The following is a 17,793-nucleotide window of genomic DNA, read 5'->3' as shown; positions in this document are numbered from 1 at the left end:
TTTGTTTTTGTTCATAAATAGAAAATTCAAAAAGATTTTTGGTTACTTTGTGTTTTTTTAGGTCTTCAAGAACATTTTCACGACAATTCTTCAAAGGGTCATGCTTGTGTTTCTATGGGAAGGTAATTCTCTTAAATCTTTGTACTAGTTAAGATGTTCCTAGAAGCATGCTGTTGCATGTCGACCCGAGCCTCAACTGACTCTATGTGTGTTAAGAAAGCCTTAATGAAAATTTTCATATGAAAGTTTCTTCCTAATTAGGCTTACATTCGCATTAGTCCAATGAGCTACCTTACTTTTCTCAAATGAGTTAAGAGTTATCTGTTTGGTCCATACATAACAGAGGTACATTCGAATCTTAACCACTCTTTTTCATCACAAAATTTCTTAACACATTTCACACACAAAGACACATGTTCAAGAGGTCATTGATCAAACCAATTGTGACTTAAACATGTCAAAACTCTGTGTTAATGATCTTAAATCATGAGACCGTGATGTAAGTGAAACCCAAATATCCGAACTTACTAAGGAATTGATGGGGAACTGTCACACCCCCAAACCAAGGATGGCTGAAACGTTCGGGGGTGGAGGACTTCAAGTATAGTATCATAACAACGAGTATAATAGTGCTCAATGTAAATACAACCATCATAAATCTAATTGAAAAAGTTACATCATAGTAAGTTTACATGTTTCAAAATCAATTACATTATGATGACAAAATGAACTGTTTGACGATTTAACGTCCCATCCTCAAAATGCTGTTGTTTTCCTGTTTCACTGATTTCTTGAGAATACAAGTAGTTTTGAAAAAGTGTCAACAATTAAGTTGGTGAGTTCATAAGAGTTTTGTTTGAAAAATAAACCATTTTCCTTGAAAAAGCGACAAAGTATGTTTCCAGAAAATCCAATATTTTCTTTATCACGTGTGAAATGAATGTTTCTAGGTTATGCGATAATGAACTCTAGAAGAACCCAAAGATTCCTTCTATAATCACTCAGCGTATATAAGTTATATAAAAATTTAGTTAAATAAACCGTTGAATATAATGGGTCTGCCCTAGGTCCACAACCAAACAGGGAACAAGAGATAGGGCGGGCCCACCAATTCTAATTCGATTATGACTAAATTCTTATATAACTCAAGCATATACACTTAGCAATTATAGCTAAAGTCTAACAATTCTAGATGAAATGTAGTTTTAACAGAGATATGATTCCAAAGAAAATCATATATTTTCCTTGTATAAGTTATGTGGTCCTAAATCCCACGACCGAAAATAAACAAATATTTGCCATACTTAAAGATATAAAAGTGGTTTTAAATCGGCATAAAACCCTTTTTGATATAAAAGTGTACAAGTATTTTTCCATACTTAAAGTAATTCCTGTGAGTTAAATCAACATAACTCGCTAATTTAAAAGTAGAACCCGTAAATCTTATGATTTCTTAATACGACATGTGAGTTGTTATAACCATGCTAAGACTCAGACGGCCTCGTAATACGACGTTCTTCAGGCGTCGCAAATTAAATGATGATTGTCATCTCAGACCTGCCGGTTTAGCTGTTGCATGCAACTCTGGTGTGGGTTTGTCAGACCCAATATAGATCTATACACAACTATCACGCTCTCCCTACAAGAGACTCTGGTTACAATTTACAGGACTTTTGACTTTGTTACCATGAAGGTAACACGAAGGGAATGTCTCTCAAATTTATTCATTAACAGATTTACGTGAACTGAACTGAAAACCTTTGGTAAATAAGTTTGAAATGTAAATGATACATAAACTATACCTATTATAGTTTATCCAAAACGTTTGTAATGTAAAAGAACTATTTTATGAAGATACACTAGTGCTATGAATCCATGAACTATGCTTATTATAGCTTATTATGTGTGTTCTAAATGAATGAAGAATCTTATCATGAATGACTAAATTTCAGTTTATGATGATAAACTAACAAGAAAACACATTCAATATTTAGAACTTATTGTTATACACTTTGCTCAACATATTACAAAGTGTTATGAAAGTTATAATCTGTTAACTAGTTTTTAACCTTTATGCACTGTTTTAGAAAAATCATACGAAGTCGAAAACTGAATCTGTAAATTTTGAGAGTTCATAAAATGTGTCTAGATTATTCATAATTTTTATTATGATTTTTGGAAGTCTTTAGCTTGTTTTAAAATGTTCGTATTCACAGACTGGTCCGAATTCGTTTATGAAATGATAGGGAGTTTTGTAAAAATCACCATAAATTGTAGAAAAATCGTATGGAGATGTGCAAGTAGTCATTTTAAAGGTATGAACCTGAAATATTTTCACCTAATACAGTTTTGAAAACTAAAATGTTTAAGTTGACCAAAACAGTCCGTGAATAAGACTCAACTTTTCTGATGAAAGCTGTTGTTTGAGTTTAGTTGTGTTCTTGGTGTTTTAACTTGTATTCCCCCCCCCCCCCCCCCTAAAACTTGAAGAAAACATGAAAATGTAGGGGTATGAACTCACCTTATGTGATTTCAGTGGGTGGATGTTGAAGGAGAGAAGTGTTCAACTGAAGAACACTTGGAGGATTGCTTGAAGATTCGAGAATCTAACACAATTATGATGGAGTTTGTGTAAGAAATCAATGATTTGAGTAAAAGGAAGTGTAATAACCATATGAAGGGTGATGATTCTTACAAAATGTAGAAGGAAGTTTAGAAAAATGCCTTGGAAATCTCGAAATTTGTGAGTGAGAATTTGAGAGAAAAGATGTGTTGATCTTTGGTGGAAAGGAGAGAAATGAGAGGAAAGTGTGGAGAGATAGGAGTTTTCAGCCTTTGACCAAGAGTGTGGCTGGTCAAATGGTGGGGAAGGTATTCTTGAATGACCAGGTATGGTGGAAGGACAATGTGTAGAGAATTGTTATTGAGAATTAAGATGCGAAACAATAGATTTGAATGATGAATGATAAAGAACACACGAAGTAAATATTAATCAGATCTCGTTTTATTAAGACTGATTACAGAATAAGCTGAAGAGAGTTTTTGTGTTTCGATCTCGTTTTTTCTACTTCAAGCCTAAGTCCCTATTTATAGGGAACTTACAAAAAGTATACTAAGTCTAATACAATGAAACTTCACATGCTACACTTCGCATTTAAAGTTGACTTAGTAAAATACATACAAAATGCGAATCATTACAAGACACTATTCGACTTTTACAACTTAACACCTACATTCTCCCCCTTTGTAAACAGTCGATACAATTCAACTTAAAAGCTTTTGAATTGCAGAGTGAATAGTTCTTCGCACTTCTCCATACCAGGAGATCACCTTCTTCAAGTCCTTCTTGTCACCTTCGTTGTTTTTCTTGCAATTATTCATACGTACAATGAAGTGCGTATATTGCGAAGAATTGTATCTTTCGATCTCTGAAGCTTTGAACAAGAACTTCTTCAGTTTGCCCTTAGTGTCTCTTCCCGAAAACACCATGCCGAATGGTTTAAGGCAAATCTCACCCACTACATACTTCGACAATGCTGATTGTGTCAAAGTATCTTCCCATGGAACCTTCACTTCTCTTCCAAGCACATTCGCCAACTCTTTATCAGTTAGTGCAAGACAATCGAAGTAGTTGTCGATATAAGTCTTCACATGTGCGAACCCAACTTTGAAAACATCAGTCTCTGAGCCTTTGAGTTTGTTTTCTTCCATGTGCTTCAGAATCAAAGCTACTTGAATAAGATCATTGCAGTTCATCAGTGGGAAGTCAGCAATAGTGAAGTCATATTGTTTGTTGTCTGCCCTGATGACAAAATATTGAAAGTTCTGAAGCATGTCTTCAAACAGAACATCTTTCTTTATCGTGAGCACCTTCTTGATCTTCATCAGGGACCAGACTTCGTCAGGATTCTTCGCAAGAACAGCATGAAATCTGATTTTCATGTGAGTGTAGTCATCTGGATTATCGAATTTCTCACTGATCTTGTACTGTGATGTGATGAACAACATTTCATTGATAGGGAAGTCCAACTGACAGTGATCTGAGTTCGCAATGTCGTAACTTCTTTTTGGCTTCTTCTCGAACTTGTACATCTCCCTTCCTACTACTTTAGACTCTATCGTTTCGTAAGAGTAAAGCTTTGCAGGATCACCTTTGTTTATCGAGGGAGGATCACTTGCACGTTGTCACATTATGCTCTGGACTTGTCTCATTCTTTCCAGTTCAGCCTCAGCATCAACCTTTATCTCTTCTTTCGACTTTTCATACAGGATGCCCTTTCCCTTTCCTGATACATCCTTCTGAGGTTGAGAACTCGAACCTCCTTCGTTTCCTTCAATAACAATTCCCTTAGAAATTGTTTTTGTAGTTATTGTTGTTGAAGAAATCGGTTTGGTAGGGATTGGAAGAGTTGCAACCAGTTGAGTCGAGATGACCTTCCCCACTGTTTTCGCATCAGCTTCTTTACTTCGATTCTTCTCTCCCCCTTGCGCCCCTGTGAAAACAGGTGGAGCACCCTTCGGAAGTAAAGAACTGAAGTTTGAAATCGGAGCAAGTGCCTTCTGAATGGCTTGTTCTAAAGTGTTAATCTTTAGAGACAAGAATTCTGGAGTAAGAATTTGCGAAGTGGAAGATTGCGAAACTGCTGATTTTAGCTCCGTGACTAATTTGATCAGGAGATCAAACTTCTCCATTGTAGCAGCTTTTTGATCATCAACAATAGGAATGTTGTTGAGTTTGTGTAATTGAGACGAGATTTCCACAACCTGCTTGTGAAGATCTTCCTGTCTTGTATTTACTGCTTGCAGATCCTTCACAAGGTCAGACTTCAACTCCTGAATTTTTAAGTTGACGTCTTCATGAACTTTCTTTACATCTTGGATAAAGAGAAGATGTCTTTCTTTTGTTGCAGCTGTAAGATCTTTAAGGGTAGTCGTGAAATTATTCCCTTGAGCTTGCACTCGGAGTTCGTCATTTTTGTCGGACTGATCAACTTTCTCCATAATGCGTTTCTCAGCCCCTTTAATCATTATATCCACCTCCATTGCTGAAATCGAAGACATTCTCCCTGAATCGGCTTGCGATTGAATAATGGCCTTCAATTTTTGATTAAGAATTTTGAACTGTTTTCCTGTCATCAGCATATGATCAGGAATTTCTTCTTCATCAGAATCAAAAGAGATGTCATCGAGAACACCACCAAAAGCTCCCCCTTCGATTTCTGGATCAGAGGTTTGTTGCGAAGGTGTAGGATTTTCAGGTGATTGGGATGGGAAAAGGGTGGTGAATGGGTTCTGAAGGGCATGGTCGAATATGGATGATGTGGTGGTTATTGGAAGTGTGGATGCAACACTCGGGATAGGTGCCCCCGTATTAGATACGTTGACAACCGTATCCGAAATAGGTACCTCCTCAGTAACTGACTTGGTAAGAACTATTTCGAGTGGTTGGGTTTGAGAAATAATTGGTGAAATTTGCGAAGGTTGAGAGATGGGTAATGAAACTGTTACCATTGTGGTGACAGGTGGAGTTTCCGGGACAACTTCTTCGTCTGATGATTCATTGCGAATCACCATCTTCCTCTTCTTTCCCAGTGTTCGTTGCATATTCTTCGCAACGTCTTCCGCCCTTTGTCTTTTCTTCCCAGGAGAAACGGGTGCAGGAATGCTGCGAATAGTAACTCCCTTACTACTCACCTCCGCCTTGTGAATTTGTTTTAACACTCCAGACTTGGAGGGTAAAACATCTTTCTTCACCTCTTCTTCTTGAACAGTTGGTGAAGATGAACCCTTCGCAGGTTTCTTGCTCCCCTTCTTCTTCTTTGATGGAGAAGCAACTTCAGGTAAGACACACGACTGATCAGTTGTGTCTATGTTTCGCAAATACCTCACCAACACTTTGTGAGTGGGAGACACTTTGCGAAGCATCGCATCCGGAATGCGAGCTACTCTGGTGAATATGGATTCATCATCTTCTACCACTTTTGGAAATTGGTAAAGTGAAAACTCAGCCACTTCGACATCTGCTACGACCGGAATTGCTTCTTTTTCGTAGACTTTCTCCAGGATCAGACTCCAGTACCTGGCACAGGATATGCCCTTCTCTGAATTCGTATTTTCCAGACTTTTTACGAATTCCTTCCACAACTGAGTCGCATAGTCGACGTTGATGTCATAGTAGATACCCATTACCATGGCATACACTTCGACTCTTCCTCTGTCTAGGCCAACGGATCTTCCTGTAAGACACCTTAGGAAAATTCCAAACAGAAAATTCCAAATACAAGGCAATCCCGACTTCCGGAAATCACTTATCTTCTCCAACTCCGGCTGATGGCCCATCTCGTTAAACATGTGGATAATCTGGGAGTTGACCGGTTTAACAAAAGGTGGGTTGTTGGGAATCTCCAAGAACTCCACGAACAAGTTCTTGGACAGTTTTACCCTCTTGTTGTTGACTAGGTTGAAGGTAATCACATCTGCCGTGTGATTGTAGGAAGCCGTGGATGCAGCACGGGATAACTAGATCATCGGAACTGGGAAGGATCGGAACATGGCTGTTGACAATGGTGATCGTTTCAAAGCCACAATGAGCATCTTCAATTCTTCTGGATAAGCAGATACATTGGGATCAACCTGATAGTTTGTGCTTTGAATCTTTATGAGGGATTGAGAAAGGACCTCATCAGTGTTTGAGTTTGTGACTGCCATTGTAGGGTTTGAAAGAAATTTGAAGTATAGGATCAAGATGAAAGCTTTGAAGGTTTGTGAGAATTCTTGTTTGCGTAACCGTACACAGTGTTCTTCATGCCCCTTTTATAGGTTACTCAAACTTTGATTTGAAATTAAAGCGGGATGCATTTAATGTTATCCGATGTGGCACCTTGAATCTCGGATCATCGCTGTAAAAGATCACTATGCAGTAAAAAGTAACTGTCACATCTCCTCGAAAACCGGATAGAATACCAACCATTTTTAGTAGACAGCCTGTCAAGTAACCGTTATAGAATGCGAACCGATAAAACCCTTCGCATGGAAGCTAGGCTCTTTCACTTTTGGGATTTAAAGCGAAGTCATATGCCAGACTTGCGAAATCATCAGTCTGAGTTGGTTTTACTCAGAACCTCAAGGATTTCGTGTGTGCATTGTGCCAATGAAATAAGATAAGAATCAAGAAATTTTTGGAATGTAGTGATGTCAAAAAGTTAATTTGACATGAATGCAGTAAAACCCCAGGCAAAGGTTGCTTCGTTAATTATCAAGAGAGATAATCAACAGCTTGTGTAGTTTCCCGTGAAGTACAATTGAATACTTGTAAAGAAGTTTCGAAGGGCTTCTTTTAAAAGTCATTTTGGGTTGGTTTGAAATTTCATTACATATCAACCTTAACATAAGGTGAGAAATTGTAAATGAAATTACTTGTTTGACCAGTGTAGTCAGTGACAAGTTGGCTTGTGAAATTATTTATCATGACAAGAATTTGCGAATGAAACTTACACTGAAATCATATTCAAGAAAAAATTTGTTTTGGATCTTGTTGGGTAACAAATATTCTTGGTTGTAAATATTTGATCAAGACCACGCATGCGAATTGAATATGATTTGAAGTTTCGAAATTTTTGATACTGAAACAAAGGTTTCGTAAAAATCTGGAACAAAGTTCCCCGTTAATTCCTTAAAGGTGTATGATTTTTGGGTTTCACTTCCATCACGGACTCATGATGTTAGATCTTAAACACAGAGGTGTGATTTGTCTAGGTTTTGATTGGTTTTACCAAAGACCTCAAGGACAAATCTTTTCAAATTTTTTTTTTTAGTTTTGAAGAACATTTTGGTTTAAAAAGATTGTTTAAGAATCGAATTGTACCTCTGTTATAATGTGGACAAAACAGAAAACTCTTAACTCATATGAGAAGAGTAAGGTAGCTCTTGTTGATTTATGCGAATACAAGCCTTGTTGGGTAGAAATGTTCATGAGATTATTTCATCAAGGCTTTCATTTTTCACACATAAAATCATTCGAGGCTTGAGGTCTACATACAGCAGCATGCTTCTAGGGACATCCTAACTAGTTTGTAAAAAAAATTTAATACCTTCCCATAGAAACATAAATGTATGACCTCTTCGCATTGTAGCCCTGTATTAAATTCTCAACACACAGTTTAAAGAACAAAAAAATATTTTTGTGATTTTGAAATTTTTCAAAAACGAAAGAACAAAACAAATAAACTCTTTTTGTATTTTTGATTTTTCAAATTTCAAGAACAAAAAAAATAAAATCTTTTTGGGTTTTTAAATTTTCAAAAAAAATAAAATCTTTTTGGATTTTCGATTTTTCATAACTAAAACAGTAAGCGTAAACCTTACCATAGTATTTTGGAACCAGATGCGAAAAACTGTGGTTGCGAAGCCATGCGAAGCGTTCTGAATGAACAGTAACCTCTGAATGATTTCGACTCTTAGCTGCTGAACAAAGCTTTTACTCTTGTGTTGACAAAATTGAATTCACATTAATCATCCCCAAACCTGCTAAAATTCGAACAAAGGATTTTTCATCAAGAGGTTTTGTAAAAATATCAGCAAGTTGTTCAGTTGTTTTGACAAAATGAATTTCAATATTCCCATCTTCCACATGATCTTTAATAAAATGATATCGAAGAGCAATGTGTTTTGTCTTTGAATGTTGTACTGGATTGTGACAAATGCGAATTGCACTTTGCGAATCACAATACAAAGGAATCTTTTTCATGTTTATTGCATAATCATGAAGTTGACTCTGAATCCAGATAATTTGCGTAGTACAAGCAGCTGCAGATATGTATTCTGCCTTAGCGGTTGATATAGCCACACAAGTCTGTTTCTTTGATTGCCAGCTCACTAACTTTCCATCCAAAAGTTGACATCCACCAGTTGTACTTTTTCTGTCCAAAGTACATCCTCCTAGATCTGAGTCTGAAAAAGCTTGAATGAAGAATCCTGTTTTCGCAGGATACCATAGTCCTAAAGAAACAGTTCCCTTGAGATATCGAAAAATATTTTTCACTGCAGTCAAATGAGGCTCTCTTGGATTAGCTTGAAATCTAGCACAACAACAAACCGAAAACATAATATCAGGTCTACTTGCAGTTAAGTACAATAAAGACCCTATCATGCTACGATACAGTGTTAGATCAACAGCAGGAACATCTAACGAAGAAGTTAGTCTTGTTCCTTCTGCCATAGGTACTCTGAGCTTTGTGCTATTGAGCATTCCAAACTTTTCAAGCAAGTTCTTCGTATATTTTTCTTGATTGATTAAGATACCTTCTCTGTTCTGCCTTATATTTAGACAAAGAAAATTATTAATTTTTCCCATCATGCTCATTTCAAACTGACTTTTCATTAAATTTTCAAATTCAATTGACAATGCTGGATCAGTTGAACCAAATATAATATCATCAACATAAATTTGAGCAAGCATTAGATGACACCCAACTTTCTTGCGAAATAATGTGGGGTCAACTGATCCTTGTTTAAATTTAGATTGTTTCAAGAAATTTGTAAGTGTTGCGTACCAGGCCCTTGGTGCTTGTTTTAACCCATATACAGCTTTGTCAAGGACATACACATGATCAGGAAACTCACTGTTTACAAACCCTGGTGGTTGTTCAACATACACTGTTTCTTCGAGTTTTCCATTTAAGAATGCACATTTAACATCCATTTGATAAACATCAAAGTCTTTGTGAGCTGCATAGGCTAAAAATATGCGAACTGCTTCAAGTCTTGCAACAGGTGCAAATGTTTCTTCATAGTCAATGCCTTCTTGTTGCGAATACCCTTTTACCACTAGTCTTGCTTTATTTCGAATAATATTGCCATCTTTGTCGGTTTTGTTTTTAAAAATCCATTTTAAACCAACAATTGAAACATCAGATGGTTTAGAAACTAATCTCCAAACCTTGTTTCGTTCAAATTCTGCCAATTCAGATTGCATAGCAACAACCCAATCTGAGTGTTCCATAGCATTCTTGACAGTTTTTGGCTCTATTTTCAAAATAAAAACATTAAACATGCAAAGTTCTTGGTTTGCATTCAGTACCTCATTTTTCGCACGAATTTGAGCTCTAGTCAACACACCTTCTTGTAGACTTCCAATTACCTGTTCTTTTGGATGATTTCGTGTCCATTTCTCGAGTGGTGGAAAATTTGGATCAAATTCTAATGATGCATCTTCCACTACAAGAAAATTTGAATTTAGCTACGGAAAAATTCCGTAGTAAAAAGCTAAAATTCCGTAGCTAAAGCTAAATAACTACAGAATTTGCTACGTAAATTTCTAATTAGACTCCGTAACTATATTTCTTGTAGCAAAATGTCTAGCTACGAAATTATAATTCCGTAGCAATTTTACTATGGCGGTTTCTACGACATCTATTTCGTAGCAATTTGAGTTCCATAGCATTTTTGTAGCAAATTCCGTACCAATGTTTCGGTAGCAAATTTCGTAGCAGTGTTTTCGTAATAAATTCCGTAGCAATGTTTCCGTAGCAAATTCCGTAGCAATGTTTCGGTAGCAAATTCCATAGCAATGTTTTCGTAGCAAATTCCGTAGCAATGTTTCCGTAATAAATTCCGTAGCAATGTTTCCGTAACCAATTCCATAGCTATTTTCACATAGCAAATTCCATAGCGATTTTTCCGTAGCAATTTTTGTAGCAATGTTTCCATAGCAAATTCTGTAGCGATTTTTCTATAATAAATTCCGTAGCAATTATTTCGTACCAGTATTAGATATAATTCAGTTATTTAATTCGATTATTTATATTAATTTATAAAAATACAATTAATATAAAACCAAAAGTAACAGAGTATTTCTATACAAGCTAAAACAAATATCTAGTAAGTCAAATGATACATATTTCAAAATCAAAATTCGCCACAAATTTAACATAAAATGCTATTCGATACATAATATTCTATCACATTCATTGGTTGTGCAAGTTGTTCAAATTTTGATTGAACATCCACATTTTTCTATTGAAACTCCACATTCTTTTGTTGAGCATCCTCATATTTTTGTTGAGCATCATATTGTTTGGTTGCGTCTCAACTAACATCTTCAATTTTTCAATCTCAACATTTGTCTCGGCACGCTCGTTATCGGCACAATTTTAAGCTTCCTACTTTTTACTTTAAAATTTTACCCAATTGTAGCAATCTGATCTAAATACAAAAGCTGAAAGTATAATGTTATAATTTGGTTAGATTATTCCAAGTAGAATATTTTGATAAGAAAAAAAGATTAAAACATAAGGGTAAAATTGTTATTTAACAATTAGTAATAAATTGGAAACAAACGATGTTTTCTTATCCAAAATCCAAATACTTTAGTGATAAAGGACTAACTTCAACTTAATTTTAGGATTAGCCTCTTTAAAACTCAAAATGGAACTATTTTTTGAAGTATAATGTCCTAGTATGTATAAAAGATAAAGTACAATGCTATAATGGGGTCGATTTTCCAATGTAAAAATATCTTGATAAGAAAAGTATCAATAAATAATGTGGTAATTTTGTCATTTATTTAACCTTAGACATAAGGGTAAAACTGTCATTTGTAGAAAACAAAGGATGGTTTTGTTATCACCTGGAGTAAAGTGGAGTGGATTGGAACCTAAGCTAAGAAAATTTGTCTCAAGAAGTTGAGTGGAGCATAACCTGGAATAAAAAAAAAACAAACCATAAATTTTATGGGATCAACCATCTACATAAACGGAACTAATCATCAATCCAGTTGATATATGTAAAGGGAAGGATAAACAATATTGTTCCATGGGACACCCCTCTCTCACAGCCACAAGGCTTTGAGCCGATACAAGAGTATCACTGTCACCAAAATATCTGAATGCCTACAAATGAAATCATTCCTACATATTTATTACTCTCTCTCTCTCTCTCTCTCTCTCTCTCTATAACATATCTTAGCCATTTTCCAGATTTGCCCTTATTACTTCTTCCAGAATAATCCTCTAGCAGCTTTGATTCATTTTCCCTTTTAACTACCATATTAGGATCTATATCAAAATATGTCAAATCTCAAATAACAACATATCCTTTACTTAACGTTTTGTTTCATTTTTTAACTTTTCTAGACAAAATAATTACCATTTTCTCTATTTCCTTATTTACTTTTGATTGAGCTTGATTTTGATAAAAAAAAAAAGAAGTAGTGATCACCTTTTATTTGTTCGAAATTTTCATTGGGTTTCAACAGTTAATTAAATCTACAAAAGAAAATTGGAACTAGAATTATATAATACTTCATAGAATCAGGAATATTTTGCCATATGTATACATATAGGCATGTTTTTTATGCATAACTACTTATGTGAATCAGATTTACCTGAAGTTAGAGAGGCTTATTATATGATTAAGATGTAAGAGGTGAGAGGCAAAAAATTGGAATGGAGAAAAGAGAAGAGATCAAACTGCAAAATAATCAAGCTAAAAAAATCAAGTGTTTTCTAAAATAATCAGATACCTGAAATTAAAGGTAGAGTTATAGTTAAAATCTTGTATAATGCTTCAAAGAACTCCAAGCCTTTACAAACAGGAAAAGTAATGTCAATTCCAGCACACACACACACATACACAAAAGCACTCAAACCACACACAACCATACACACATACTCAAAACATAAACTGAGATATATATTGATCATATCATTGTACTCGCATCACAAACAACCACTGACACAACACAAATCATTTACGTCATTACAGAGAGCATGATCATCTTGTAATGTCTCTAGAGATAAACATATAATGGAATCCAACTACTATACCTATTATGTCAAACTCTAACAAAATTCCTGGTCTTGTGGGCAAACTTTCAAGAAATCAAAGAAATTAGGTCCTCTACAACGAAAATCTCAGACAGAGGACATAAGTAGTACTATTGGAAGCAATAATTTAATAGAAACCGACATGAATGAACTCGAGTCGGTCCTCGAGGTTCACATAGGTCTTAGTGGTGAATTATGTAGGTTTTAAGAAGCAAACAGAACAGAGAAGAAGATTACCTGGTAGGGACGAAGGCGATCGAGAAAAAAATGGCGAAGATGAGTAGAACAATACACAGCAAACATGATTAACGGAGCAGGTGGCAAACGTCAGAGCAAACAAGAGGAGTGAAGTACGATCGATAATGGTGTAAATGGAGACAGACAGCGAAATTTAAGGTGTGAATTTGAAGGATTGAAAAAGGATTTTAAAAGATCAAAGTCTCAGATTTGAAGGAGAGAATGAAAAGGTAATAATGATAGGGTTTATCTTTTACCTTCAAAATCCAAATTGAACATAATGAGGATGGATTCGGTGTTTCTGCTCGTTGGAATAGCCAGACGGCGGTGGTCGAAAGAGGGAGAGAGGCGATCGACCGCAGGTCAGAGGTTTGATCGGGTAAACCTCATTGAATAGCTTCGCAACCGAGTGCAAAATGAGGTCAAGTGATTTTACCCATTCACCCTTCCCTTAATATGAATACAGGGTGTATTTTCCCAATCTAAAACGAAGTTCCAAAAAGGAGAGAAAATGGGCTCTTAGGCTCATTAATAAAACAATAAATAGAGAAAATGGTTTCTTAGGCTCGTTAATAAAATAATAAATATTTTTTAGTATTATTTACTTGTTTAAATAGATGGGGTTATGGTTAATATAAAGGTAAAATAGCTACGAAGTTTCATTTCGTAGCAAAGTAGCTACATAATTTAGTTCCGTAGAAGTTTTTGTAACAAAAAAGCTATGAATTTTTTCACCGTAGCAAAATAGCTATGAAATCAGTTCCGTAGCAAAATTCCGAAGCATAATAGCTATGGAATTTCATTCTGTAGCAAAATACCTATGAGATTCATTTTCGTAACTAAATTTTATAGCAAAATAGCTACAGAATATTATTATGTAGCAAAATAGCTACGGAATTTAGATTTGTAGTAATTTTCGTAGCAAAATAGCTATGTATTTTAATTTCGTAGCAAATTCGGTAACAAACTACCTACGGATTACAATTTTGTAACAATTTTTCGTAATTAGTTTTAAGTTTGTAACAGAATTTTATTTCGTAGAAATTTCTGTAATAAAAAATCTACGGAAAATCATTTCGTAGTATATTACGTAGCAAAATAGCTACAAAATTTGATTCCGTAGCACTTTTCCATAGCTATTCATGATTTTTCTTGTAGTGTTCAAACATTTCTTCATTTTCAGATCCTGCAACAGAAAAATTATCATTAACTTCATGAAATTCGTCATTATTATCAAGATTAATTGTCTCTTTTTCATCATGCTCCCCCTCAACATGATCTATATCTTGATATTCTTGTCGATTTTGTAAATGCTCCCCCTCAACTTGATGTTCTTGTTGATTTTGCGAAGGCTCCCCCTCAACTTGATGTTCTAGTTGATTTTGCGAAGGTTCCCCCTCAACTGGATGTTCTTGTTCGTTGTGAATATCTGATGTGCTTTCATAAGTTATCGTTGATTCATCAGTATGTTTTGAAGATTCTGATGTTTGATTATCAGGAGCATTACTTTCTGCATCAATGGCCCTGTCAGGAATTCCAAAAATCAAGTCATAATCAAAATCATTGATTTCAGAATTATCAATTGGATTAAGTGAATCTACAAGTATTGGTTTATTCTCAAATTTACTATCAATCTGTTTAAGATAGTAATCATCAAATGTTAAATTGAACGTTTCTTCAATTTTTCTTGTTCGTTTGTTTAGCACTCTGTATGCAATTGAATTCTGTGAATATCCTAAAGAGATGCCTTCATCAGCTTTAGCTTGAAACTTGGACAAATTATCTTTTAGATTCATGATAAAGCACCTGCAACCAAAAACATGAAAGAATTTTACATTAGGTTTCCGATTATTGATTATTTCATATGGAGTAACATTAAATATTCGATGAATGAATGATCGATTTTGAGTAAAACATGCTGTAGACACAGCTTCTGCCCAAAGATATTGAGGTAGATTCGCATATGTCAACATTGTTCTGGCAGCTTCGCATAGAGATCGATTTCTTCTTTCAACTACACCATTTTGTTGTGGTGTATATGGTGATGAGAAATTATGCGAAATGCCTTTGCTTATGAGAAAACTGTCAAGAGTTTGATTTTTAAACTCAGAACCATTATCACTTTTAATTTTTCGCACATTCTTCTTCAGACTGACTTCAATCTTTTTGATAAAATCAATCATCGTCTGAGCAACTTCAGATTTCAACCTGAGAAAAAACACCCATGTGAATCTAGAGAAATCATCTACAACAACTAAAATATACCGCTTTTTGTTTATTGTTGCAACAGTTGATGGTCCACATAGATCAATGTGAAGAAGTTCCAATGGTTCTACTATTTTTGAATCTATCACAATCGGATGACCCTTTCGATGTTGTTTTCCTTGTTCGCAAGCTGCACACAAAGAATCATTGTCAAATTTCAGTACTGGTAATCCTCGAACTAAATCTTCAGTTACTAGTTTATTGATATTTCGAAAGTTCAAGTGTGACAATCTTCTATGCCAAAGCCAACTGAGATCATTTGATGCTTTAGATAGTAAACACACAGCTGGTTTTCCCACAATCGGTTTGATGTACAGTGTAAACATATCACCATATCTTTTGGATTTTGGGAGTATTTCATTAGTCTTGACATTTGAAATGATACTACCTTTTTCATTGAATACAACTTGATTTCCAGTACCCACAACAAGTTGTGATACACTTATCAAATTATGTTGAAGTCCTTCAACATATGCCACTTTGTTGACTGTGAAGTTTCCATTTGTGACTTTCCCATATCCTTTCACTTGACACTTGTGATTATTTCCAAATTTGACAACTCCAGCATTTTCCAAGCTTCTGTAATCTCGCAAATTTTCTTTCCTTCCAGTCATGTGACGAGAGCAACCACTATCAATGTACCATTTCATGTCATATTGCTCGTCACATATCACCTGCATTTATTGAAAAAATTTAGGAACCCAAGACTTTTTGGGTCCATCATTAGTAGAATGAAACAAATTTTTGGAATTTAAGAACCATGTTTTCACTTTGTTTGTAACTGAATCAATGATATCAACATCATCAGTTCTAGATTTTGAAATATAATCATTCAATAATTTTGGATTTCCATTAATTGTAATCTTATCCTTCACAACATTCGCATTTTTGATAACTGGTTTCCATTTTTGAACTGGAACTTGCGAATTATTAGATGATGTACTCTCAGTTGAAGAATTATTTGTATACTTATCAAATGCACTTTTGATTTGTTCTTTTGAAAATTTTCCATTTTGATATTTCTGTCATTTTCCTTCAAACCAATGATTGAACGTTCTTACATCAGATTTTCCTTTTGTATATGAAACTTTGTTTGGTTTTGATATTGAAGGATTTGGAAAATTTGGTTGTTTTGGTGAAAATTTCTTTTTGACTTGAGTTGAGTCCTTCAAACTTGAGGAAGTATTCGTGAATTTGCCAACATTTTGAAACTTTTGATTATTTGCAAATTTTTGCGAATTCTCAAATTTTCGATTGTTGTCATATTTGCGAACATATGGAACCTTGTCAACAGAGTTGATTTGTTTATGAAGACTTAATGATGTTTTTGAAATTTGCTCTTTTTCATCTTTTGATTTTTCATTAGACACAACTTGCCAGAATATTGCTTTTCTTTCTTTTCTTTTTGAAACATTATTTTCTGTTGAAAAATTTCCAACCATCAATTTGAATTCATGAGAATTTAGTTTCACTTCAACCTTTGATTTTTCATTTTTTTCAAAAACTTTGTTTGATTTTTCACCTTTAACCACCCATTTTTGTGTTGATTTTTGTTTTTGAAACACATAAGGATTTTTGGTTAAATTGTTTTCTTCTGTGCTTTGATTTGCGAAAAAACCTTCAGTTGTGGACTTTTGATTATCTTTTTCAATCATTTTATTAAAATCAGGATGAACTTTCTCAGCATTTCCAGTAGTGACAAAAATTTGATTTGGGAAAATTTTGTTATCAGTACATACAAAATTTGGATATACCACAGTGTTGGTTTCCAAATAATGTGCGCCTTTATCATTTAAAATTTTATCAAATTCTTTTGTATCTTCAATCACTTGATCAACTACAATCCTTTGAGGTGCTTCAGTTGAAACTTTCTTTTCTTCTTTATTTACATCTGTGTCATCAGATTTCCAGCTTTCAACTTCCACATTATCAAACATACAATGTTGCGAAGTTGAAGGTTTATCAATTTCATCCTCTACTATTGAATCAACTATTATTTCTTTACCTTTGATCTTAGATGTGATATTAATGATTGACAATTGAGAACAATCAACCTCTTCTTCCTCTTCTATCTCACTGATTTCACTCACATTATCAAAATTTTCATCAATATCAGCATAATTCAATTGTGAAGCAAGAGTTGAATTTTCAGATTTCTTTATGATTTTCACTTGTTCACTCTTTGTTAAACTTTCATTGACAATGTTAACCAATTCATCAGCATTTAGAAATTCATCAATTTTGACAATACCATAAGCATATCTATCATCAGGTATTTTGTCAAATTGAGCAATTGTGCTTTCGCAATCATAAGAAACAACATCAACTTTTTCACGTTCATACTCAAGAAAAGGTAAAAGTTTTCTATGTTGTTCTTTGCTAATATTAGAAGAGTGATGTAAAGCTGTTAATTTTGCATACAAACGTTTAGCAGAATTACAGTATATGGTTCTCTGTGCTAGTAATA

General features: G+C 34.5%; 1 long non-coding RNA gene across 1 annotated transcript; it reads right to left on the bottom strand.

The window, feature by feature from the left end:
- Positions 1-10,828: 10,828 nt before the first annotated feature.
- On the bottom strand, positions 10,829-13,626 carry LOC128127626 (uncharacterized). Its single transcript, XR_008225526.1, has 3 exons — positions 13,062-13,626; positions 11,627-11,697; positions 10,829-11,215 (listed from the first exon to the last, which is right to left on the bottom strand). It is a non-coding gene; the product is annotated as an uncharacterized LOC128127626 (long non-coding RNA).
- Between the last annotated feature and the right edge of the window lie 4,167 nt (positions 13,627-17,793).

Source organism: Lactuca sativa, chromosome 8 (assembly GCF_002870075.4).
Source record: "Lactuca sativa cultivar Salinas chromosome 8, Lsat_Salinas_v11, whole genome shotgun sequence".
Lineage (NCBI taxonomy): Eukaryota > Viridiplantae > Streptophyta > Magnoliopsida > Asterales > Asteraceae > Lactuca > Lactuca sativa.
Note: the sequence above shows the minus strand (reverse complement) of the source record. Positions and strands in the feature narration are given on the sequence as shown.